General features: G+C 37.8%; 1 long non-coding RNA gene across 1 annotated transcript in view; it reads right to left on the bottom strand.

Moving 5' to 3' along the window:
• Positions 1-9,007: 9,007 nt before the first annotated feature.
• The window catches only part of LOC110680420, a 32,989-nt gene continuing 15,200 nt past the window's right edge, over positions 9,008-26,796 (bottom strand). The window contains exon 3 of the long non-coding RNA XR_002502872.1: positions 9,008-9,526. This is a non-coding gene — a long non-coding RNA (uncharacterized LOC110680420). The remainder of the gene's footprint in view (positions 9,527-26,796) is intronic.

Genomic DNA, 26,796 nt, shown 5'->3' with positions numbered 1-26,796 from the left:
TCCAGAAATTACAGAATCAAAGTTTGCAGCATATATTCCATCAAATCCTTGTGACTGTTCAAATCAAGTAGTTATGTCTATGTCAAACAAAATGTAAACTCTTCCAACCTGTGAGCGATGTAAATAAAACAATAAAAGCAGTCGATCTAGCAACGAAGCGCGTGGGCGTCAAAGATGCCATTTTCGGCGTTATGAAATATGTGAATGAACCCAAATAATGTATGTCTCTACGAATAAAATGTATTTTGAAATATATTCTTCTTCTTTTTGACATAACATCCCCACTGGGACAAAGCCTGCTTCTCAGCTTAGTGTTCTTATGAGCACTTTCACAGTTATTAACTGAGAGATTTCTTTGCCAAAGTTGCCATTCTAGCATTCGTATATCGTGGGGCAGGTACGATAATACCATCAAGTCAAGGAAATTTCCATTACGAAAAGATCCTGGACCAACCGGGAATCGAGCCCAAACACCTTCAGCATGGCTTTGCTTTGTAACCGCGGACTCTAACCACTCGGCTAAGGAAGGCCCAATATTTTATTATTTTTTTTAAATATATCTATCGAGTTAGGGAGAGAAATTTACCTCTCACGTGACATCGACTAGTAGAGATATCGAACAATAGAAATATCGACTTATGGAGAGCACAATGTATAGGAATTCGGAGGGTCCGGAAACATTTCTAGAACTATCGACTAAGCAGACTAAAGGGTCTAAAGAAACTTTTGATGATATTTACAAAGTATGTGAAGACTCTTTTTGGTTTCAGGAACTACTTCACGAAGCGTAGAAAATAAGCTTATGTTTACGTTCTGTACCAATTGCACAAGGAAACTTCTGCCAGGAAAGACTTCGCTCGAAACAAAGGTTCAAGAACCCATCGTTAAATCATCAGCAATCATCAAAAATTTAAAACCGTTTTTTCGTCGAAATTTAAAAAAATGCGCATGATAATCTATCATCGCATTACAGACAGTAATTTTTCTTGAAAATTGCTTGAAGATTGAGCAAAAAGACTGGTTTTGAAAATTTAAAAAACGATGATGGTTATTTTCCTCTCATTGCATGAATATGATATGCATATCTTATTATGATATAATTTTGTTAGGCACCGTTATCCAACAAAAAAAATAACATAATATTTCTTTACTTCTTTATTTGGAGTAGGGAAAAGCCCATTTGAGTAGATTCTTGAATATATTTCTATTTGTTTATTTTTAAGAATTTCATAATAAAATTATGGGGGAAGTATGAAAAAAAGTCTGTTAGGTTTCTTAAACCATCCAAGCGGTAACAAATTGTTATTATCGTAATTTAATTATTGACTAAATTGCAAGTGATTGAAAAATGACTTGTTGTGCTATAAGTCTAATTTTAAATTACTTGTTTTATATATAAAGATACATTTTTCTGTCTATTGCTCCATATATAAAGTTTTGTTTTAATTTTCATATAATTGATTAAAAAACTCGTAACTGAAGGTGTAATCCCGTATATCAGATAGTATTATAGTTTTGGTACTTTGTATCAAAAATTAGAACTAAGTTTGATAGTTTTTGATAGATATACAACATATTTTGTTTTATTTATGTTACAATTCATACAACTTTAGTTATGTTTTAGCATAGCATAGCATAGACTGACTGTACATGTCAATGGTTGCTACTCCGTGATTGATCGGAACTGGTAATAATTGCGCTGCGATCCAAATGAATAAGGGATGGGAGTTTCCGCTTACTCTCGGAGTGCAATTTTAGCAGATCTAATATTTTTGATCAATAACGGCGCCGGCCAAGTCCTTACAGTCAGTTGGGATAGGGGAGGAATGTTAGGGTGCTTCTAGAGACCGAGAATACCTCTGCATCTCCACAATCACCACGGGAAGGGTGTTTATTAGTGGAAAAGGAAAAGAGATAAGGAGGAAAAATACGATTTATACTTAAAGCTAGTTTTTAGTTTTGTGTCAAAAAGTTTTTGGTAGAATATTTAAAATAAACGTCAACATCTACAATGTCGAACCATTCAAAAGAAGTTTTTATTAATGGCGAAAAGAGCAAAATATATGCGTATATTTTAAATTATATGAAACAGAAATAATGCCGACACTTGTAGTGGCAAACCGTACATAGTTTGTTTGAAAATTACATAAAAGTATTATTGAACATTTATGCTTCAAGAAGAAAAGTCTTTGGTAGAAGTTTTAAAATAAACGTCGACATTCATAATGTCGAACAATTCAAAAAATATTTTAAGTAATGTCCAAAATTAGAATTGTATAAAACAGGCATAATGCCGACACTTGACGAACCATACAAAGTTTGATTGAATTTTACAAAAAAGTAACGCTTTCATGAAAAAATGTGTTATCATAAGCATGAAACGAGCTCACCAGTTGGTAATCCATCCTCGACTGAACACGAATATCTTTTCGCACTCACACAGCGCGAACAGCAAAACTTCTCGGCGCCCCGAAAACAAACCGTCTTGCTTGGGCTTTCAAAAACACTGCTCAGCACACCACGCGAACCGAAAACCAAACTCCCGGCGTCCCGAAAACGAAGCGTCTTGTTTGGGCTTTGCAAAACACTGCCCAGCAAAACGCGCGAACCGAAAACCAAACTCCCGGCATCTCGAAAACGAAGCGTCTTGCTTGGGCTTTCCAAAAAACACTCCATACAACATTAGTTATGTTTTAGTTAGCTAAACAACATCCTGCATCAAGTTTACAACCTATGTTTGATAAAATCTTTATATCATTATAACATACGCTGATATAATTTTGTTAGTGGGACTCTTATGCGTAGAAATTCCCCAAAAACATGGTATTTCTAGGCATAACCGTCCCATTTTTAATTTCACAGCAAACTTCATATTTTTTTTCGCTAAAACCAACTGTCGACTCTGAAGAATACTCATTTCTTCATAAAATTGTGAAGAAATTTTTCAAATTTATCATAATCTCTATCAATGCGGAGCATAAAAGTGCAAAAATCTATAATCACGTTTTTCACAGCTTCATATTTTGGAACATGGGACAATTCTCACATAACCTCTGATCCCGCCCTAAAAGCCATTGGTAACCGAGTGTGTAGCTCCTTGTTTCTAAGCAAATGAATGGACCAGGATGAAAACTATTACCACTGGGAGATAGAGGAGTATCTTGAGGAGTATCTATGTTCCATTTGAGTCGCAATTGACTGTCATTTCCTGGTTATTTAATGACATATTTCAACAAAATATTTCAACCAAATACTAAATACGCCATACAAAAACGGAGTGTTCGTAATTTAAGACAAAACGATACCTGTGATTGGGTTAATCCATTTGAATTTTGAAATGGGCCGAAAACTCCATAAGTCCTTACTAAATATCATTATATTGGATAAAACCCCATTATCGGTTATTCAGACTTCGAGAAAGTTATATCAAACTCAACTGACTCATTATCCATCTATTGTATGTACTTCCGTGATGCCTAAATCGTACGGTTTCGAAACGTGTCAAAATTGAACGGACACTGTGTTTCAAGCAATTAAAACGATGCTTTAACTATCTCGTGTGTACATTTAACGTGTATACATTAATATATTAACCTTCCAGTCGTCGCGTGGACTTCCACCATCAGAACCACCACGCTGATGCTGTGTACGAAAAGCGAGGTTGTTCCAACAGTGTTGTACAATATAGCAGGCCAATATGTTGATTGTCAGTGTTGGCTCTGCACAGTGGCCCATAGCTGGGTAAAAATTAACAAAAAAATTGTTTGCGAACTCCTTCTCAGATTTTTTTTCTTGACTTTTTTAGTATTGAATAACACATCCTCAAAGTTTTAGATTGATCGTTGTATGTTTCTATTTTTCACACTATACGACCTGTAAAGATGCCAGTTGAAATTGCTTCTTTTGAATTTTTCAAATTTTGCGTATGTTATTCTATCGAAATTACTTGTTACGAATATCGCCATTTTACCATCATCACCTCCCGAACAGTTTCAGGAACCATCAAAAGTTTTCTCAAGATAATCAACTTTAAAATTAAACGCAAATAATTGAATTTCAATACATTTTAATCTGGATACAGGTTTATTGATTAAATTAAAGAAATATTATATTTTAAACCAATTCTGTCAAATGTACCGGAAATGAAGATTTTTTGTCTCAGCGACCATTTCTATCAAATTGCCTACAAAAATCATATTATGTCAAATGATTAGCAAATGAACGTTTTGAGAGAAAATTGTACCGTAAGATGTGGTATTAAGGGATAAAAAAAAAAGATTAACTCAAATTTAGAGCAAATTCTAAATTGTCAATAATTGGACAGAAGACAGCAGTACCATTCTCCCGGCGAGTATATCAAAAGCCAATAACAATGAAGACGATCCTATGACAGATTTCTGATATAATCATGAACATGTTTTATTTTTGGCGGAAATGCAAATTGGGGTGTTAAGGAACTTGAGTTTTATAAATGCAACTATGTATTTCCGTCAGAAATCCCTCCCCTAGGACGTGCAATCTTGCCGCGATGGGTGGGTTTACCCCATTAGCACTTATATGGGAACCAAAGACATGTCCAGTCGTGGTGGTATCACATCAGAAAAAATTTGTTTAATGCCGCGTCATCAACCATCTGGCATAGATGCATCAATCTTACGGATGTGATCCAACGGTTATCCTGTTACCAAGCATCGGGGTAACAGAAGCCGTAGCCACGCTTTGATGCAGATAGGTTAGATTTTCTTTAAATGGTTACAATATTGACTAATGAGGAGAATGACTAAGGATCCATCGAGTAGAATGTGACACAAATATTAATTTGTTATGCTTCTCTCATTAGAATCATAATAAAAAAACACATTTATTATGTTGGTATCATAAAGCTACAACAACTTCATTCTCCCAAAATTATAATAAATAGATAAGGCTTAGGCGCGATGAAGCTTTATTTTGTCACCGAAAAGTGGATCCGGACAATAAAAAATGACTTTCTATTTCTTTATTATTTCTAGTAAAGTTTCTAACACATAGAAATGTATTTACGACGAATCTAAATGAAAACAGACAAGACCAGATTTGAATATGAGCAGATGTATTAAACAAACTGATCAAAATTATTATTGACCAACATGACAAAAGTAGTGAACTTAAAATATTCAACTTGTCCAAGTACTAATAAACATGTCAAAAAGGACCTTTAGCAATACTGACCAACGGGACTGAGGAAAAATTAAATCAACAGTCAACACATAAAGTTTCCGATGTCGTTGACTATAATCAGCGATGTAGTCAAACGTAAGTCAATTAAAACTCAAGGTTGCATCGCATGACTTCATTGGCCCTGAGACGGCTATTCCAATTTCGAAGTGCTGGGTGAAGCTTCAGATAAATTCTTGGGCGGCAACTCAGCACAAGCAATATTGGAATAGTTTGGAGTCGTGTCGTCAAACAAAATTGTACATTACTGAGCCATCTCCAAGAGTGGCGAAGTATTTATCAAATGTGTCAAAGCAGAATTACAGTGTCTTGGTCAGAGCGTTGACAGGCCACTGCCGACTCAACTATCACATGGCAAATATTCAACGTGCTGACTCATTTGTGTGTGATAGTTGTGACTCCGCGAAGACAACCAGAAGGTACATATAACGAAATCACCTTTTGCGTTATACGATGCTTATATGTGGCAAGATTCCGTATAAGATGTCGTCAAAAAGGACTTACGCTTATCATAGTTGAGGCGATATATGTGTATTATTTATATGATGAAAATTGACATACGGGTGTGCAGATTTTATTATGAATTAATCTGTAGCCTTGTACGCCTTAGTTTATGATAACAAAGTTGATTTGACAGCTGCTACGGATTGATTCGACATCCTTTGTACGTTTATACGGAACAAAACAAAATGCACTGATGAACTCAGAAAATATCGTTCTATGCGAGGAAATTCATCAATCAAATGATTTCATTCACCATGCTGTGCGGGTGTGATGTAATTCTCACAAGTAAACGATAATAAGCTAAAGGCTCTTATTACGCTTATGCGTTTTGCAGTGCCGTTTTTAGGGCGCTGTTCGAACCCATTGTGGTATGGAGCTACATGCTCTAATATCGCTTATGCGAACTTCCCTCTTCAAGGGACCCCACTCATTTTTCCTCCCATCTTTCCCTTCCCTTTCCCTTTCGGGTAGATGATGCAATAGGCTCAAATATGGCGATGGCACAAATCGCCCAACTGGTGGGGAACGTGCCTCTGGAGCCGGCCTTCTGATACCTGATACCAGTGACCCACCGGAATAACTCCGGCCACATAAATATTTCCGAGTTCCTCTGGCCACTTCTAGATATGTGGGCCAGTGAACTGACAAAAAATCATTTGAATCCGTTAATAATTCGTTGAGCGGTGAGGGTTTCAGTATTTTTGCTTTCACTCAGGCCTATATGGGTTAAGCATCCCTTGAAAAATTGCAGGTAGCATCCCTGGAGAAGTTCATTAAGTGATTTTAGAAAGAATCACTAGAATACTAGAATAATAATAATTGAATTTAATTATCATTTTTGTTAGAAAAAGTAAAAAGAAGCGAATTTTAATACTTTGTATTCAATCACAAGAAGAGGTGCTCTCGTGATATTACTTTTGAATAAGCATGAAATGATTCTCATTCGATATTTTATCACCTTTGATAAAATACAAAAATATGTTTTGATCAATTACGGGCTCTTATCATATTTGTCCATAGTTTGAGATCACGACTCACAGTAACAGTTCGTGACATCAGAATCTCGGCTCTTTTTGATGTACAGAAATTTCGTATCGGTATTTCCCAGCTCACTACCAACTCTGAAATGTACTTTTTGCAATTCCGTTGTAAATCAATCAACTTTTCATTAAGAAGTTGATCAACATAACGGCTTACTTTTCCTACCGACACAAACAGTGCTGAAAAATGCTACTTTTCATCACTCTTTTCGGTGCTGAAAAGTAGCACTTTTCAGTACTGTTTTGGTAGGCGTCAACCGAATAACCCAGTCTCCTCATGCCATGTGTGCTTATTCGGCGCGGCGCGTGAGTCGAGGCGAGTCGTTCTCACCACGGGTGACGTGAGGCGACTAATCAAATGGGAGCGAGTCGACATCTCAACGACTTATCTCGCCTTGCATGCCGCACAGAATAAGCACAATTGCATCAGATTCTTGAGTTTCTTCTACGATTGCCGTGAGGTGAGAATTGTCGGTGTCGTACAGCGAGGTGACTATTCTCGACTCGATTGAAGGTACATTCTATTTGATTTACATGGCGAGTCACTTCACTGAATGCGTAGTTTCACGCATGGCTGTATGCCCATTAGTGTGGGACAAAATTTAGATTCTCGCTCCAGTCCACTTTTTGGACTGCATTTGGGTCCCATAACAACTGTGTAAAATTTTACCTCGACCGGAGAAACTATATTTTAGCGCCAGCCGTTCAAAGTTTTGTATGGGATTTACTAAAGGAAACTAACTTTTACAAAGAAAAATCGCCAGAGGTCGCCCATTGTCCTCTATAAAAATTCTGAACACAGATCTCGATAGGTATTGTCTTAATAACTTTTTTCACCAGCATCGGATTGCTTTGCGGTCTTCGGCAATGTTGTTCATCGTAAAAATACCTGTCAAGATCTGTGTTCAGAATTTTAATAGAAGACAATGGGCGATCTCTGGCGGTTTTTCTTTGTCAAAGTAAGTTTTGCCATAGTAAATCCCATACAAACTTTGAACGTCTGACGCTAAAATATAGTTTCTCCGAACGAGCTGAAAATCTAAATTTCTGGGCAAACATTTCAAAAGGGCACATCGACATTGGTAAACATTGGCTTTGCAAGATGCTGTTGAGCCCAATTCAACTCGATCACGCTCACCAATACCACTATCAGAAAGAGCTAACGCCAATCTTTCTGAAAGTGGTGTTAGTTTGCGTGGGCGGGCTAAGAAGGGCTCAACAGCAACGTTTCTAAAAAAAGGCTCAAGACCTCTTGGGCCCTTTTCAAATGTTTGTCCAGATTTTTCATATAACCGTGTCCCAGGCTAATGCCCATATGGGTTCTCTTGAATTGTTTGTTTGTGCTTTTAGAGTTCATCCAGCTGAAACGGCATTTTTCGAAACAGCAAAAAATGTTGTATGCAACTCGTTGCAAAACTCGATTTTTTCAGCAAATATAATTTTGCAACTAGTTGCATAAATAACTATTTTGCAATTTCTCATTGTAATAGGCTGTTTTTCATCACGCCAATCTGTCATGAAACGGCCTATTTTCCTACACTGAATTATGCAGTGCAGTAATAGTCCTTACGCAACTGAAATCAGTGGTGTAATGATGTATGCAACGCTTTACGTGGTCTTTTACGAAATTGCAAATAATACGCAACTCGTTTCAGAACTCGACTTTTACAGCACGTGTCGTAATTATCCAACTCGGCGAGCCTTGTTGGACAAATGTACGACTCGTGCTGTAAAAATCATCATTCTGGAACTTGTTGCGTGAACTATTTTTTTACAATTTCTCATCTTAATAGACTTACCTGCTCTAAATTATGCAGTGCGATTATAGTAATGATTTTTACGCGCCTTTCATTACGCGCCTATTTCGAGTTGCGTAGTAGATAGACACAACAATATTCAGAAATTGCAAAAAAATGGCAGTTGGTCTTCTACGAAAACGTTGCAGAATGATGAGTTTTGCAGCACTCTTCGTTATTATCCAACTTGTCAAACGTCGTTAGATGAATGTACGACTCGTGCAGTACAAATCATCATTCTGCAGCTTGTTGCATAAACAAAAGCCTTTGAGAGTACCAAAAAATGAAGATTTCTGCGTAAAATTCAATAAGTGAATAAGTATAAGACGGTAGTAATGTGTTTAATTAAAGATTTCCCTAACCAAATTGAATGTGGAGCCAATTCAGATGACCACACGACCGGTAAGAAGCCTGCGTCTATTACGAATAATCAATTAAAAGTGAACTCACCTTTTGATGCGTGTGGTGCTTGTTTTCCTCTCTCTATCTATCTATGCTAGGCCAGCTAAGCTATCCGTCAGTTTCGGACCGGGGCGGTTTGGATCATCGATTTCCCGGCAACCATTAATTCCACTAAAAATTGCACGTTGCCGATCCTCAATACCGACCTGGCGGGGGATCACAGAGGCCCCTCTCTCGCTCACACCAATTTCTCTCCGGGGGGCAGTCGATATTCGCTTCGCTTTTGACGCACACCACCACCTTCTTTCACCAGCTTTTAACAGCTGCTGGCTACCGCACTGCACTATAATGGCCACACTAGAGCTTTTGATTGCTGGCTCTGGGGAGCTACTTTTGATCCACTTTCAATTCTCACACACAAAAGAAAGGAAAAAAAATAAGAAAAAGACTAGTTGTTTGCCGTTTCACTGTTTCTTCACGTCGGACCCTCTTGAGCCGCGATTCCACACGGTTTTCTGTCCGTACACCACCAGCCCAACACTCCGGATCGGATCACTGGCTGAACTTCTGCGAAAAAAAAAGAAAGAGAAAAATACCAGCTGATTGAATAATCGTCTACTCGCCGTGCACTCCGGGCGGGACGCTTATGCCGGATTGTCGTCGTGAGAATTGCCGCTGCTAAGCCCTGCAGGAACAAACAGTCACCCCACGCAGTTGAATCACCCACAATTTATGAATCAGCTGATTTCAAAAGACAAAATTATTATCAAACTTGTCACAAAACATCACAGAATTATTTTTACTGATAAGAAACTATGTGTAAAAATAACTCTGTGATGTTTTGTGACAAATTTGATAATAATTTTGTCTTTTGAAATCAGCTGATTCATAAATTGTGGGTGATTCAACTGCGTGGGGTCACTGTAATTCTTTCGTTTATACCGGTCGGTTGTGGACGGACCCCCACACACTATGGATGCTCTGTGTTTCCTAAGGTATGAATTTGCGATCGAAATTGCTTTACTCCCGAAAAGTTGGTTTCAGAGGTCATCAGAGAAGTTTTTCGGGATGTTGAGACCCTTCCTACCTACGGGGCTAGGATTCAAATTGCTTGTATCTGAACATAATAATATTTTCCCATGAAATTTTCTTGATAATTTTATTGGTTGTTGTTGTTTCATGCGTAATGCGGAATCATAAATTAAACTTCCAGCATTCCCACATAAATCTCAAAATACGCACCATAAAACAAAAACTTCTATTGGAATTTCCACTGAAATCGCAGATTGCAATAACACATTGAAACCCAGGATTTCTCCCATAATTCCAGAATTCCACTAGAGGGTAAATGACAGGATTCTCTTTGGAATTCCAAAACTTCTATCGGAATTGAAGAATCCAACCAAATTTCTAAGAGTGGCTTCCCGAATCGAAAAATTCGTATTCTGCTCAAATTTTGAAAATTTCTTTATAAATTCTAGCAGTCTCTCCGAAGGTATTGAGGTCTCTCCGGATGCCCAGAACTCGCGCCGAAATTTCTGATCACCATAAAAGCGTAACTGCCCCATGTGGATTGTCGAACCAACACCTTTTTTGATCGTAACACTTATGTTTTAATTTATACTATGCATATAAAAGTAAATACACTTTGCTCGAAAAAGTAGTGGAAAAATTTGAAGTTGGTGCAGTTTCATATTGTTGAAAAATAAAGGCATCCTAAGCAACCAAAACTTTGCATTTTACTTAAAAAGTAAACTCAAAAGAAAGAGAAGGGATGGTAAAATGAACTCTCTAAGGATATCATCTTGTTTCTAATAGAAAAACGATGATTTTGTCTAGTTTTTCGCACAACGTAGAGATGTTATCTAACGCAGCAACACGTGTTCAGACAAAGATAGCTAAATTTGCAGATATTTTCATCGTTAGCAAAAAGAGATGTTAATGGTCCTTGTACTTGCACTATGTGAGTAAAATGAACTGCTGTTGGTGGTAATATGAACATCATACGAAATAGGGTAGGGCGGGGCAAAATGAGCCTGAAAGATAGACCGATTTTTGCTGAGTGTGCCATCATTTTTTATTTAAAATGACATGGAACCGTTTATACAGTCATCTCTCCCTTAGTCGATATTCTGTACCTCGATATTTCCCCTAACTCGATGGAATGCGCGGTCCCTTCAATTTAGCATGCTTTAATACCTCTGTAAGTCGATACCTCTCTAACTCGATGTTCCCTAACTCGATGCTATCTGTTCCAGTTTCCCAAGTGAATTTACCTCTCTAACTCGATATTTTCATGAAAAGTTCCAAATGTCCTCCAACTGTTAAAAAAATTCAAGAATTTGAATATTATGACTAAATTGATAGTAAAATTGAGGTTTACTGCCTAGTCCTGGGTGATAAAATTTTCTTTTATTGCCGACCGGTAAAAAAGTTTCACATAGGTAAATGTGGTAAAATTGTATTATATTTCACATTTAAATTACTTTTTTGAATGTGTTTTGTCAAAATAATTAAATGTTTAAAATTTGAAAAATATGTATTCTGTATCTCGATACCTCCCTAACTCGATGGTCCCTTCAATATCGAGCAAGGGAGAGTTAACTGTATAACATGTTTTCTATCATCCATAAACATAGCAGCTTTGTAAAATAAGTATTTCATTGAATAAAATGATTAAACGAAAAAGAAGTTTTTCAGTTGGCTTAAATAAGATGCGGGGCAAGTTGAGTACCCCTACGGAGCAAGAAGAGCACTTTCTGTTTGAGCAGAAATGTCTTGAATCATTTCACAATTTGTAGATTTGAACGCATTATCTATTTTGTTTTACTAAAATGGAAGGAAACGATGAGAAAGGACTGTATAACAGCTCAATTTCATGAATACAAGCTAACCAACAGATGTAATAAAGCTTAAGCATCTAGTCCAAGCATTGCTAAGCGTATTTGAATGATTTCGAAAAAAAAAATCTCATATCCATACCCCGACTTGTAAAAATTACTTAAATCAAATAAACTGCCGTGAATCGCAAGTCAGTCCCATCTGCATTTTCATCAAAATTGAGGTGAGTTCAGTTTTCAACATATCTTCCAATGCTCTTTTAGCTGCCCTAATGAGATAGTAAGATTTGGTCGGAAAAAAGTAGGAAAAACAGCAAGTCAAATTGATCGGCGTAAGTCAGAGGGGACCAAGTACAAAACTTGGGGAAATTGGAATATTCTCTCATTAATGCGAATTACCTTACATCCGTTCCACTTTGATCAGATTTGATTAATGGTGTAAACTGCTAGAGATATGTAACAAATTTACTTTGGATGATCAATAAAAATCGATAAAAGTGTGGAGGCAGAGTGGACCAAGTGATTATTACCATAACTGCGAAAATGCGAGGAATGCGAGGAAATGAAAAACATTTCAAGAGATTTGTCAGACTTTTCGACATCGAATGATTCTTCTATTTATATATCAATAGAAATTTTTGAATATTACTCAATTCGATGCATTTGATTTTGATTTTTGACCATTTACCATATTTGGATGGGTAGTCAGAAATTGCAACAATTTATGTGCAGACAGGCCGGACCAAATGTTGAAAAGCAATAAACTAATTGATTATTGCATTTTTTTGAGTCAATTTCAAAGTCCGATAGAAGTTTATGGTAGTTCTATGGTGTATGTATGGAATGTGGTAGAACCCGCTTATTGGACCAGTATATTTTGGTCGGTACTCAAGATTTTCACTTGGTCCACTCTGACTGAACACAAATTTGAATATTTCTGGTCTTCAATGCCCTGACCCTACAAAACCTTAATTTTCAAGCTAACGTAATGCCATCGATTTCGGTATTGACGATATGGATTATTGAAGAATTTACGATACTGGTGCCGAAGGGTCCTGATAATATTGTTATCTTAGAGATATGCACACAGTTTAACCATGCAGGCATTAAATATTGAGCCAAAATTTAAACGAGTTCAAAATTTACAAAGCGGTACACTTTAAACCCATTTTTCTCTAACAATGAAAAATGTCACTTGGTCCACTCTGACTTAACACCGACCAATTGTCCCATAATGAAAAGTAACCGCATATCAGTCCCAATACAGATTTCCGCACCGTGTAACTCAAAAATGAACCGTTTTTCGATCATCTTTATATTTTTTTTCAGAAAGTTATCGTGTTGAAAAGCAAATTGTGAAAGATTCATTGAGATTTTAATACGTTCTAATCTTTTGAAGTTTTTTCAATATTCGTATGGAAATCGAGTTTGGAAACTTCACACGCCATTTTCTCAATGCCTACTTTTTACACAAGGGACTGACTTGCGATTCACGGCAGTAAAGTGCAGTAATTTTTGCTGATTTTTTTCCTCATAAGCTAAAAGACTCTTCAAAAGGTTTGAAATGTTGGCGCGAATCAGAAATTTGGTCAAAATATTGTTAGACGACAAAAGTCCTATTTTACTTATTTTTACAGGAAAAATCTATGTTTTCATAAGTTGATGATAATTTACTCATATTCAAATGTATACATTTTTTAATAACTTTTCTCAAGGATAGTAATTGGATGAATCTCAATTCGGTGTCAACCGTGTATAACAATATTTTGATAAACACTATTCAATCAGTTTCAAAATTGAGGGGTGCTCATCTTGTCCCGGCCTCCCTTACTTGGGCTAAACAAAAAAAGCCATCATTGCATTTCTTGAAAAGGATTTAAATTATGGTAACCAAATTATCAGATTTGACATCATATCATAACGATATTCACCTCACTTAAAAACCTCAAGACCTCCGAGCTTAAAATTACTTCACTTTTATTTTTCAAACGCGGTTTTCAAAAATTTTAATTATCGTTGATGTTTTCACTTCTATTGACCTCCGAACACTCCATAGGGGACGGACCTGGTGTAGTGGTTAGAACACACGCCTCTCACGCCGAGGACCTGGGATCGAATCCCATCCCCGTGATAGTCATTGACAAAAAAGTTGTAGTGACGACTTCCTTCGGAAGAGAAGTAAAGCCGTTGGTCCCGAGATGAACTAGCCCAGGACAGTGAATCAAATTGTCATCTAAACAAACGAAAAACAAACAGCAAAGCAAGCTCGCTCACAACCATGTGACCCAACTTTTGCGGATAGGGATACAATCAAAAGCAAAACTGTCATGACAATCACAGGTCGCAACATTGTTGCTACACTTTCAACTCGCGATTAATTCAGTATAGTGTTATCAGACCCAAATTTGTTTTACGGATGCTGTTCGATAATGTGTCAATGCTTACCAACACGAAGAAAGTTCTCGAAAATTAAAATGCGAAGCCCAGAAAATCGCTGCACACGTGGTGAGCGATCATTGTCATATTCTGTTCAAGTGGTGATAAACTGATGTTGCGGAATAAAATTGTTGCAACAAGAATAGGAGATGACAACGTATTTGTTGCTCCGTGTTGGGTGACAATAGATTCACTGGCCCAGGGCTAAAAATCTCGTTAATAAAGAAAGAAAGAAAAAAAAAATGGTCCATAGGGGAAAGACTGTTTACTTCGCTCTTATCCTTCCAGTTGTCGCGCGATTCGTCACCTTCAAAACAACCACGCTGCTGTCGTGAGCGAAACGCGAGCTTTTTTCACCAGTGTTGTACAAAATACAACAGCGCGACGACTGAAGTGTTAAATGCTAACAGTTGGCGTCAGCGGCAAAAAGTACAGGCAAGAACCTTCCGAACATTGAGTTTCTTTCACAGGCCTGCCGAGCGGCGACACTGATGTTTGTATTCCACTCACTGATCGCGCTACACACGGTTCTCAAATTTCTCAAACTTCCAACACAAGCGCATGGAAGAATGGTAGTCGAGAACTATCAAAACGTATGAGAAATAATGAAAAACGCGAATTCCAAGTAATTAGGAAACTGGATCGAAATAATAGTGATTATAAATCAAGCATAATGTGAATACATAGCTTTTTGTGTTGTGTTTCATTTGCTTCAGGATTTCGGTTTTGCTACCACTGGAAAATAACCATCTATTATTGCCTTTTCAGTTTTGAATATCGCTCTATTTGAAGAAGAAATTAAATACCTGCGACAATATTGGCATAGGATTTTTACTTGAGTAAATCCGTTCGAAATTAAAAGATTCGTACGGTTATCCGACGGAAGAAAATTAGCTTTACCTGATGGGTATGATTCTTGAGCAAGCGATCGTTAACTGAAAATTGTGAATTGTTGGAGATTCTGCCTGAGAAATCCTGGCTACGAAATATGTTTAAAAAGACACCGACACGTCAATGCTTCCAGTGGGACGATTTGCCCTTTGAAGGAAGCACCACACTAGACAACGGACTAGCATGCAACGCCCAGTGGCACAGTCGAAATACGTTTCTGACGAAAAGTTTTCCGGACTGAAGCGGGAATCGAACCCACACTCGATGCGTCTAAATGCTTGGTAACACTAACCGCACGGCCACGAAGCCCACAAAGCCATGTGTCCGTTCATATGCTAGATATAAGCCTCAACAAATCGTTTGCGCGAAGGGCAATCCCAAAAGTTAGACTTATGGTTGCCCCCGCAATTGGCACATACAGACTTTTTGGTATCTCCTTTAAGCACCTCCGCAAATCATGCATTCATGACGCAGTCACAGACAAACAGACGTCACACTCTCATCAATGTCCATCAACCATCTTTTAAACAGTCAATTTAAATACATGGTAGGTGGCCAATCCACCACCCGCAGCGCTCGCCTCGTTTTTGTTCGTGTTTGACGTTTACACACTACCGCCACCTGTTGGTCCATCGGCCAAACACACCGATATTAGCATTGGGCGTATATGTTCCCGCGACTATGATTTTCATCAAAATTTGTTCTAAATGTTACGTCTGTTTGTCTGTGAGGCAATGTTTGGTACCATGACCCCACTTTTGGCACTGACGGTCCTGAGTGGGGTTCTGGAGATTTTCTCCAGGTTTCTGGAAATGTTCCCATGTCACACGGACATCGAACATTAGTTTTGCTTTTTCTAAAGCTTTAATATTATTTAGAATTTTGTAAAAGTGAACTGAAAAATATTCTTGAGAAAGCCAAAGAATACCATATTGGGTTCTCTTTTTCACAATGATAATCCAAGTAAATCATTTATTCCATTTTTGATCTCTTCAGGTGACTTATAGTCACTTGAGAGACCTTTCAAGGCGACCTTGAACAAACGTTCAGTTTTTGTCGTCTTTTATTCTTCAAGCTCTCAAAAATAGTATCTAAAACTAACATGTGACAAATATCTAAACGTAGAAAAGCAAACCCTAGCTTGAATTTCGACAAATTCGATAGCTATTGAGTTACTCTTTCCAATTCAAACTGAAAATTTTGCTTTAAATGTAAGAAAATTGTTAGTGAAATAATTGATTTTTAAGCATATCAATAAACGATATATTATTGATGTCTTCTGGAAGAAAAACCTGCGTATTTTATCGATTCAAACAATTCTGAAAAATAACCCAAAATCTTTACAACAGTCTTACAGTTGAGGTCAAAATATGCGTATTTGTCAAAGGATACAAACTCAAGTGAAATCAAATGGTATAGTACTAAATTCGGGTTCTTTTATTTACAAAATAATACTTCCTTGAGAAGAGCTTCTACATCCCCAACAACTTCTCTGAAAACATTGAAAACGTTAAAATCAACTTTTCGGGGATAAAATAATTTCAATCACGAATTTAGTTCTCAGGAAGCACTGTGAAACGGAGCTGCATCCAAGAAACCGATTAACCCCTATGCAGAAGGAGGTGGGGGTGAACCATGGAAGACCTACATTGCGGCCTCCTTCCTTCCAGGGGTCCGATATGTAGGGTAGGTGGGTGAGTCTAGTAGAACTACGTGTTCATTGAGTTTGCTGCCGATCCAATTCACCCGGTCGGTTCCAGGCGAACTGGGCGCACAGAGCAAGACCAGAATCAAATCACTATATTGGGGCTGGTTAAGTGACTAACAAGATCGCTCCGGCAAGGAGCATCATGATGGTGGTGTGGTATGGAAGCTTTTTGCCCCAAACAACATCGAGCTGTTGGTGTTCCGTAGATTTACTAGTTGAGGTTCACAATTGAAAACACCAATACAAGGGTGAAGTGTCGAATGGTTTTGATATGTTCAAAGGCGGTGACGGTGCTTCGGTTTCCGAGTTTTTAGCATGAAGAGATATTTTTCATGAAAGTAACGAATTATTTGCCAAATTTTATAATCTCTGGAAAAACTACGGGCGCTTGAATTTCAGTAGATATTACTTGAGACATTTTTGGAGAAATTATGAATTATTATGGTCCGTTGTTCCCAATTTGGGAGATTCAGGCAAGAGATCTTGAACTCCATTAGCGGAATCAACGTTTCCTTCCATATCGCAAAGAATTTAGACCGCCACGTTTTGCCGGAAGCTCGCGAACTTCTTTTCAAACATCTTGAATAAAAGAAGCACATTTTTTACTTATGACGACAAAACTAAACGTTTGTTCAAGGTCGTCTCTTCGTGACTATAAGTCACATGAAGATAAGCAAAATGGAATAAATAATTTACTTGGATTTCCCCCAATAAAAGTAATCATTATGAAAAAGAGAACAAAACCTTGCATTTGTCGAGAAGGGCTTTCTCAAGAATATTATTTAAATCACTTTAACAAAAGTTATCCAAATAATATTGAAACTTTAGTAAAAGCAAGACTTATGTTCGATGCCCGGGTGACATGGGAACATTTCCAGAAACCTGGAGGGTATTTTCAGAACCCAACTCAGTGCCGTCGGTGCTACCATGCTACCATGCATGCTACCAAACATTGCCGCATAGATGCTAAATGTATGATTTGTGACGCTAAGGACATCTGTCCTCTAAGAGGAAGATACCAAAAAGTTTGTATGCGCGAATTGCGGGGGCAACTCTATGTCTATTTTTTGGGATTGGCCTTCGCGCAAACGAATCTTTGAGGTTCCTACCAGGCAGATGAACGGCATCGTACTTCGTAGCCAGAATTCCTCATGTAAAATATCCAGCAATTCTCATTGTCTGTTACGCTTGCTTAATAATCATACCCATCAGGTAAATTATAATCATGCTTATTCACAAGCGTATTTTCTTCCGTCTGGTAACCGTTCGAATCTTTTGATATCGAATGGAAATACCTATGCCAAAGTATTCGCAGGTAATTTTTGTTCCTCCTTTTCAAATTATCTTTCTACGAGTAACCGTTTGAATTGTTTCAAATTAAATGGAAACACTCATGCTTATGCCACCACAGGTATTCCGTCTCTTCATCAACTGAAAATCACCAGGAAATGTACTTGCTTCAAGTAACATACCTCCCTCTGATTTTGATTTTTCAACTGAACAATTGAATCAAATGATCAGGCTTCCGAATTCTCACTCACTCTCACGATAATGGATTTATCCCTCACAGCAATTTTCAGCGATCAGCTGCCTTGCGATTTTATCCGTCCACAAAACTAAGCGAAAATAGATAGTTGCACATTTCAGCTGTGAGAAGTTTGTTTTCTCTTTCTCCGATCCATGGAGAATTTTTCCTGTATCCATCGCCACGAGCAGCAGTTGCTTTTATGCACCAAATTAACCACTCCGTTCGTAAAGTTGGTGTGGTAGCATGATTAGCGTGCGCGTATCGCGGTTGTTTTTAGCAATGTTCTAGGTTCGAATCCCGTCGCCGGCACTAGTTTTTGTTTATCCACATAGTGATAATTCTCGGGAGCAGTTGGTGAGCGAAAAATATGATGGAGTGAAAACAAATTATCCACAGAGTGGAGTGATTTTCGGTTATCTTCCATCGTAGCTCCAGGGAAAATTAGTGTGAGCGATAAAAGATGTTCACGTGAGGAGGCGAAAAAAGCATTCTCCTTACGTGCGAAAAATCGTAGATTTCGCATCATTGATACGAAAATTCAGAACCCTGGTTATTGGATTAGGTTTATTTTAATGGATCCAAATATTTTCAAATATTTTGAATTGAAATTCTTTGATTGGTAAAGAAGACGAGCTATTTAACTTTCTAATGACTAATAACATACACTCCCGTGCATAAGTTTGGGTTCACCCCCTTAAAACATGCAAAAGTGTTCAGTCCATATCTCGCTGATTACACGTCCAATTGAAACTCTCTAAGCCGCATTCGAAAAGCGAAGAGTTATTCTTACTTCGTACGTATTTTTCCAAAAACATTCTTTAAACTTTGTATACTCATTTTTTACTAAAAATTGTGACATTTCAAATACAACACTTTTCATAAATTTATGGAGGAATTATTAGAGTATGTTTGAGAAAAACCACTGATAGAATTTTAACACTTCACTTCACTTTTGCGGTCAAATCCACATTCAATTAGAGAAAAAAAATTTCTCGATCTGTAAGAATTTTTTTTTATAAAATTTACAAACAACAAATACTAAAAATCACTAGTAAGGCGACTCTATATCACATTCGTTTATAGTTTGATAAGTATGTACTCATTCTAAGATCTGGAAAGTCGGTAATATTGCTCCACACCGCTCATTCGATTCTAGATCAAATTCTGAGTATCCTCCCAAAATTTGAAAGGCACTTTCCCCGCCATTTGGGAGATTTGTGCCATCGCCATGTTTGAGCCTATTTCATCATCTGTTTATTTCGTGGTAAAAGGCACGGTGTCCATTGTACCAGCCCTGCTCATTTTGTCACCACTTTCCCTATAGGCCTTTTCATGTGACAGGTCCGTCTATGCATTTGTTTACATCGGTAGAAGACCGGTGCATACACGAGGCTGTCATTTTCATAGAAGAACTGTCAAAGAGCTTCCCGATCAGCTGTTTTGAAACGTCATGTGAATAGGCCTATCGGATATTCCAGCACGGTCCCCGACAGACCGTTATTATGCAAAAAAAATATGTCCATCAAATCTGAGTACAGGGCTCGATTCCTTATATTATTCTGCACCTCTGAGCCAATTTAAAAAAAAAATCCCTAGGAGTAATCTCAAGAAATCTTGATTTGAAGTTATTGACTCAAACTTCCAATATAAACTAATATAGTTTAAATTACGTAAAAGCACTGGAAAAAAACCTAGAAAAACGCTCAAAAAGCTGATCAAACTGTTCTTAATAAGTATAAAATATGTAGATACCGTTGTTATAATTAGAAATGTTTGCAACTGGTTTGACTTACCGGAGTGCATGTTTTTAATTATGAATCGTGGTTTACGGCTAACCAGCCGAGTGGAAGTTTAACAACTACCGAAAAGCTAAAGATTACATATAATTTGCAATTGGATTAAATGGACAAATTGATGTGAAGATTTGCGAAAAATTTACACGTCTTCTAAGTGAGAATCGAACTCACGACTCCCTGATCTCTAAATAGGGCACGAGATCAGGGAGTCGTGACTTGATGGACAATTTTCTTGCATAATAACGGTCAGTCGGGGCACCGTGTCCAGGTTTATCGAACACGTTAAAGGTTTACCCACCAGCGGTAACCATCTTTACGCAGGCGGTTTTGAAAAAGGCTGCGTCCGATTCCCGGTCGTTTTAGGATCTTTTCGTAATGGAAATTTCCTTGACTTCCCTGGGCATAGAGTATAATCGTACCTGTCACACGATATACGAATGTGAAAATGGCAACTTTGGCAAAGAAAGCTCTCAGTTAATAACTGTGGAATTGCTCATAAGAACACTAAGCTGAGAAGCAGGCTCTGTCCCAGTGAGGACGTTAATGCCAAGAAGATGAAGAAGTATAACACTGAATGACGGTAACGGTTGCCCAGAGATGAACAGTGTGCTGTGATCAAACATCGGGATTTGTTTGAACATGAACACGGCTCTCGTGAACACAAGCTTTGAACAGAACATGAACAGAACACGATCAAATGCATCTCTGACAGAGAGCCCCATTTCAGATTAAAATTGTCTTGAAATCGACACTTTTCCGCAATTAATTTTGAAATTTCAAGTGTATTCATGAAAACAACTACCGGGTACCCCCGTTGGTTTGACCACATTTAATCTGAACACTTTTTAATCTGTACCCCGCTAATTTGCACATCGTTCAGATTAAAAATGGTTTAAACGTCATTCAGCTAATGGAACAGAGTAAAGTGAAATGGAATGCTGTGGAACGGAACGCAGAATCAAAACAAAACAGTGAAAGAGGTTACCAGAAACACGTTTCTAGGGTGACTAGATGTTCAAATTAAAAATGAACCGCGATGGTTTGCATGAGGTACTGTTCAAATTAGCGAGATTGCACGGTACATTCTTCAGTGAAAGGGAGGTAATTTTGGTTTGTACAGAGTCACTATGATTTTTAATCATATTTTGTTCTGAAAAAAGACTCTTAGTTGATCCATAACTGCAGAGTGACTGTAAGTTCGGTTTTCATAATCTGCTGCTTCAGACATTGCATTCAATGCCATCGAAATATTTGCCAAATGTTGCTTGCAAAGCATTATCTTTAGTTGATTCATATCTGTGGGGTACAGTCACCCCACCGTTATGGATCAACAAAGGGTCCCTTTTTAGAACAAAATATGATTAAAAAACGTGGTGACGTTGTAAAAAACAAAAGTACATCCCAGGCACTGCAGAATATAATTGTTTTTGAGAATACATCTCAAAATTTGCGGTAATTTATCAAAAAGTTTCGATTTCGATACAAACTCCATACGTTGTCCATCCTCCAGATGTGGATCAGTGGGAGAGGAGGATCCTTATTTTGGATCAAATCGACTCATATTATGGATCAACACATTATTACAGCAATTTATCTGCGAGGTGAACGAATGGTGTGTTATTGAAAGCATACGTTTTGGCGTTTGTATCGGAAGTCTTATCTTCGATTCATAACTGTGGTATGGTTTCTACTGCCCCACAGTTATGAATCAACGCTTCTGGGCATACGGGTGACATTTTATTCCCTACAGACGGAAAATATATGCTTTAGCATATTATAATTGATTGCGATGCTGCACAGATTTATGGTTTACGTAGGTAAAATGTGTTCTGCGAAATTGCAATTTTTTTGATGAGATATTCCCGTTTTAATCCAACTCTGATCCATATCTGTGTACTATCCATAACTGTGAGGTGACTGTAACTGTACATGCGGTTCACGATTTCGCTGCAAGATGTTCGCATGGGTGTCTCTGTACAGGTGAAATTGAAAACCTCACCGAAAAGTTCTCCAATAAGAACACCGTCAAAATATTAGTATTATGCTCGACTTGACGGACGGTCTTTACTGTTTCCCATCGGCCGCTACTTCTGTGAGTGCGAGTGGAACACGCTACTCAAAGTGTCAAAATTGAACGGACACTGTGTTTCAAGCAATTAAAACGATGCTTTAACTATCTCGTGTGTACATTTAACGTGTATACATTAATATATTAACCTTCCAGTCGTCGCGTGGACTTCCACCATCAGAACCACCACGCTGATGCTGTGTACGAAAAGCGAGGTTGTTCCAACAGTGTTGTACAATATAGCAGGCCAATATGTTGATTGTCAGTGTTGGCTCTGCACAGTGGCCCATAGCTGGGTAAAAATTAACAAAAAAATTGTTTGCGAACTCCTTCTCAGATTTTTTTTCTTGACTTTTTTAGTATTGAATAACACATCCTCAAAGTTTTAGATTGATCGTTGTATGTTTCTATTTTTCACACTATACGACCTGTAAAGATGCCAGTTGAAATTGCTTCTTTTGAATTTTTCAAATTTTGCGTATGTTATTCTATCGAAATTACTTGTTACGAATATCGCCATTTTACCATCATCACCTCCCGAACAGTTTCAGGAACCATCAAAAGTTTTCTCAAGATAATCAACTTTAAAATTAAACGCAAATAATTGAATTTCAATACATTTTAATCTGGATACAGGTTTATTGATTAAATTAAAGAAATATTATATTTTAAACCAATTCTGTCAAATGTACCGGAAATGAAGATTTTTTGTCTCAGCGACCATTTCTATCAAATTGCCTACAAAAATCATATTATGTCAAATGATTAGCAAATGAACGTTTTGAGAGAAAATTGTACCGTAAGATGTGGTATTAAGGGATAAAAAAAAAAGATTAACTCAAATTTAGAGCAAATTCTAAATTGTCAATAATTGGACAGAAGACAGCAGTACCATTCTCCCGGCGAGTATATCAAAAGCCAATAACAATGAAGACGATCCTATGACAGATTTCTGATATAATCATGAACATGTTTTATTTTTGGCGGAAATGCAAATTGGGGTGTTAAGGAACTTGAGTTTTATAAATGCAACTATGTATTTCCGTCAGAAATCCCTCCCCTAGGACGTGCAATCTTGCCGCGATGGGTGGGTTTACCCCATTAGCACTTATATGGGAACCAAAGACATGTCCAGTCGTGGTGGTATCACATCAGAAAAAATTTGTTTAATGCCGCGTCATCAACCATCTGGCATAGATGCATCAATCTTACGGATGTGATCCAACGGTTATCCTGTTACCAAGCATCGGGGTAACAGAAGCCGTAGCCACGCTTTGATGCAGATAGGTTAGATTTTCTTTAAATGGTTACAATATTGACTAATGAGGAGAATGACTAAGGATCCATCGAGTAGAATGTGACACAAATATTAATTTGTTATGCTTCTCTCATTAGAATCATAATAAAAAAACACATTTATTATGTTGGTATCATAAAGCTACAACAACTTCATTCTCCCAAAATTATAATAAATAGATAAGGCTTAGGCGCGATGAAGCTTTATTTTGTCACCGAAAAGTGGATCCGGACAATAAAAAATGACTTTCTATTTCTTTATTATTTCTAGTAAAGTTTCTAACACATAGAAATGTATTTACGACGAATCTAAATGAAAACAGACAAGACCAGATTTGAATATGAGCAGATGTATTAAACAAACTGATCAAAATTATTATTGACCAACATGACAAAAGTAGTGAACTTAAAATATTCAACTTGTCCAAGTACTAATAAACATGTCAAAAAGGACCTTTAGCAATACTGACCAACGGGACTGAGGAAAAATTAAATCAACAGTCAACACATAAAGTTTCCGATGTCGTTGACTATAATCAGCGATGTAGTCAAACGTAAGTCAATTAAAACTCAAGGTTGCATCGCATGACTTCATTGGCCCTGAGACGGCTATTCCAATTTCGAAGTGCTGGGTGAAGCTTCAGATAAATTCTTGGGCGGCAACTCAGCACAAGCAATATTGGAATAGTTTGGAGTCGTGTCGTCAAACAAAATTGTACATTACTGAGCCATCTCCAAGAGTGGCGAAGTATTTATCAAATGTGTCAAAGCAGAATTACAGTGTCTTGGTCAGAGCGTTGACAGGCCACTGCCGACTCAACTATCACATGGCAAATATTCAACGTGCTGACTCATTTGTGTGTGATAGTTGTGACTCCGCGAAGACAACCAGAAGGTACATATAACGAAATCACCTTTTGCGTTATACGATGCTTATATGTGGCAAGATTCCGTATAAGATGTCGTCAAAAAGGACTTACGCTTATCATAGTTGAGGCGATATATGTGTATTATTTATATGATGAAAATTGACATACGGGTGTGCAGATTTTATTATGAATTAATCTGTAGCCTTGTACGCCTTAGTTTATGATAACAAAGTTGATTTGACAGCTGCTACGGATTGATTCGACATCCTTTGTACGTTTATACGGAACAAAACAAAATGCACTGATGAACTCAGAAAATATCGTTCTATGCGAGGAAATTCATCAATCAAATGATTTCATTCACCATGCTGTGCGGGTGTGATGTAATTCTCACAAGTAAACGATAATAAGCTAAAGGCTCTTATTACGCTTATGCGTTTTGCAGTGCCGTTTTTAGGGCGCTGTTCGAACCCATTGTGGTATGGAGCTACATGCTCTAATATCGCTTATGCGAACTTCCCTCTTCAAGGGACCCCACTCATTTTTCCTCCCATCTTTCCCTTCCCTTTCCCTTTCGGGTAGATGATGCAATAGGCTCAAATATGGCGATGGCACAAATCGCCCAACTGGTGGGGAACGTGCCTCTGGAGCCGGCCTTCTGATACCTGATACCAGTGACCCACCGGAATAACTCCGGCCACATAAATATTTCCGAGTTCCTCTGGCCACTTCTAGATATGTGGGCCAGTGAACTGACAAAAAATCATTTGAATCCGTTAATAATTCGTTGAGCGGTGAGGGTTTCAGTATTTTTGCTTTCACTCAGGCCTATATGGGTTAAGCATCCCTTGAAAAATTGCAGGTAGCATCCCTGGAGAAGTTCATTAAGTGATTTTAGAAAGAATCACTAGAATACTAGAATAATAATAATTGAATTTAATTATCATTTTTGTTAGAAAAAGTAAAAAGAAGCGAATTTTAATACTTTGTATTCAATCACAAGAAGAGGTGCTCTCGTGATATTACTTTTGAATAAGCATGAAATGATTCTCATTCGATATTTTATCACCTTTGATAAAATACAAAAATATGTTTTGATCAATTACGGGCTCTTATCATATTTGTCCATAGTTTGAGATCACGACTCACAGTAACAGTTCGTGACATCAGAATCTCGGCTCTTTTTGATGTACAGAAATTTCGTATCGGTATTTCCCAGCTCACTACCAACTCTGAAATGTACTTTTTGCAATTCCGTTGTAAATCAATCAACTTTTCATTAAGAAGTTGATCAACATAACGGCTTACTTTTCCTACCGACACAAACAGTGCTGAAAAATGCTACTTTTCATCACTCTTTTCGGTGCTGAAAAGTAGCACTTTTCAGTACTGTTTTGGTAGGCGTCAACCGAATAACCCAGTCTCCTCATGCCATGTGTGCTTATTCGGCGCGGCGCGTGAGTCGAGGCGAGTCGTTCTCACCACGGGTGACGTGAGGCGACTAATCAAATGGGAGCGAGTCGACATCTCAACGACTTATCTCGCCTTGCATGCCGCACAGAATAAGCACAATTGCATCAGATTCTTGAGTTTCTTCTACGATTGCCGTGAGGTGAGAATTGTCGGTGTCGTACAGCGAGGTGACTATTCTCGACTCGATTGAAGGTACATTCTATTTGATTTACATGGCGAGTCACTTCACTGAATGCGTAGTTTCACGCATGGCTGTATGCCCATTAGTGTGGGACAAAATTTAGATTCTCGCTCCAGTCCACTTTTTGGACTGCATTTGGGTCCCATAACAACTGTGTAAAATTTTACCTCGACCGGAGAAACTATATTTTAGCGCCAGCCGTTCAAAGTTTTGTATGGGATTTACTAAAGGAAACTAACTTTTACAAAGAAAAATCGCCAGAGGTCGCCCATTGTCCTCTATAAAAATTCTGAACACAGATCTCGATAGGTATTGTCTTAATAACTTTTTTCACCAGCATCGGATTGCTTTGCGGTCTTCGGCAATGTTGTTCATCGTAAAAATACCTGTCAAGATCTGTGTTCAGAATTTTAATAGAAGACAATGGGCGATCTCTGGCGGTTTTTCTTTGTCAAAGTAAGTTTTGCCATAGTAAATCCCATACAAACTTTGAACGTCTGACGCTAAAATATAGTTTCTCCGAACGAGCTGAAAATCTAAATTTCTGGGCAAACATTTCAAAAGGGCACATCGACATTGGTAAACATTGGCTTTGCAAGATGCTGTTGAGCCCAATTCAACTCGATCACGCTCACCAATACCACTATCAGAAAGAGCTAACGCCAATCTTTCTGAAAGTGGTGTTAGTTTGCGTGGGCGGGCTAAGAAGGGCTCAACAGCAACGTTTCTAAAAAAAGGCTCAAGACCTCTT

The sequence above is a fragment of the Aedes aegypti genome, unplaced genomic scaffold (assembly GCF_002204515.2).
Source record: "Aedes aegypti strain LVP_AGWG unplaced genomic scaffold, AaegL5.0 Primary Assembly AGWG_AaegL5_hic_scaff_1346_PBJ_arrow, whole genome shotgun sequence".
Classification (NCBI taxonomy): domain Eukaryota; kingdom Metazoa; phylum Arthropoda; class Insecta; order Diptera; family Culicidae; genus Aedes; species Aedes aegypti.
Note: the sequence above shows the minus strand (reverse complement) of the source record. Positions and strands in the feature narration are given on the sequence as shown.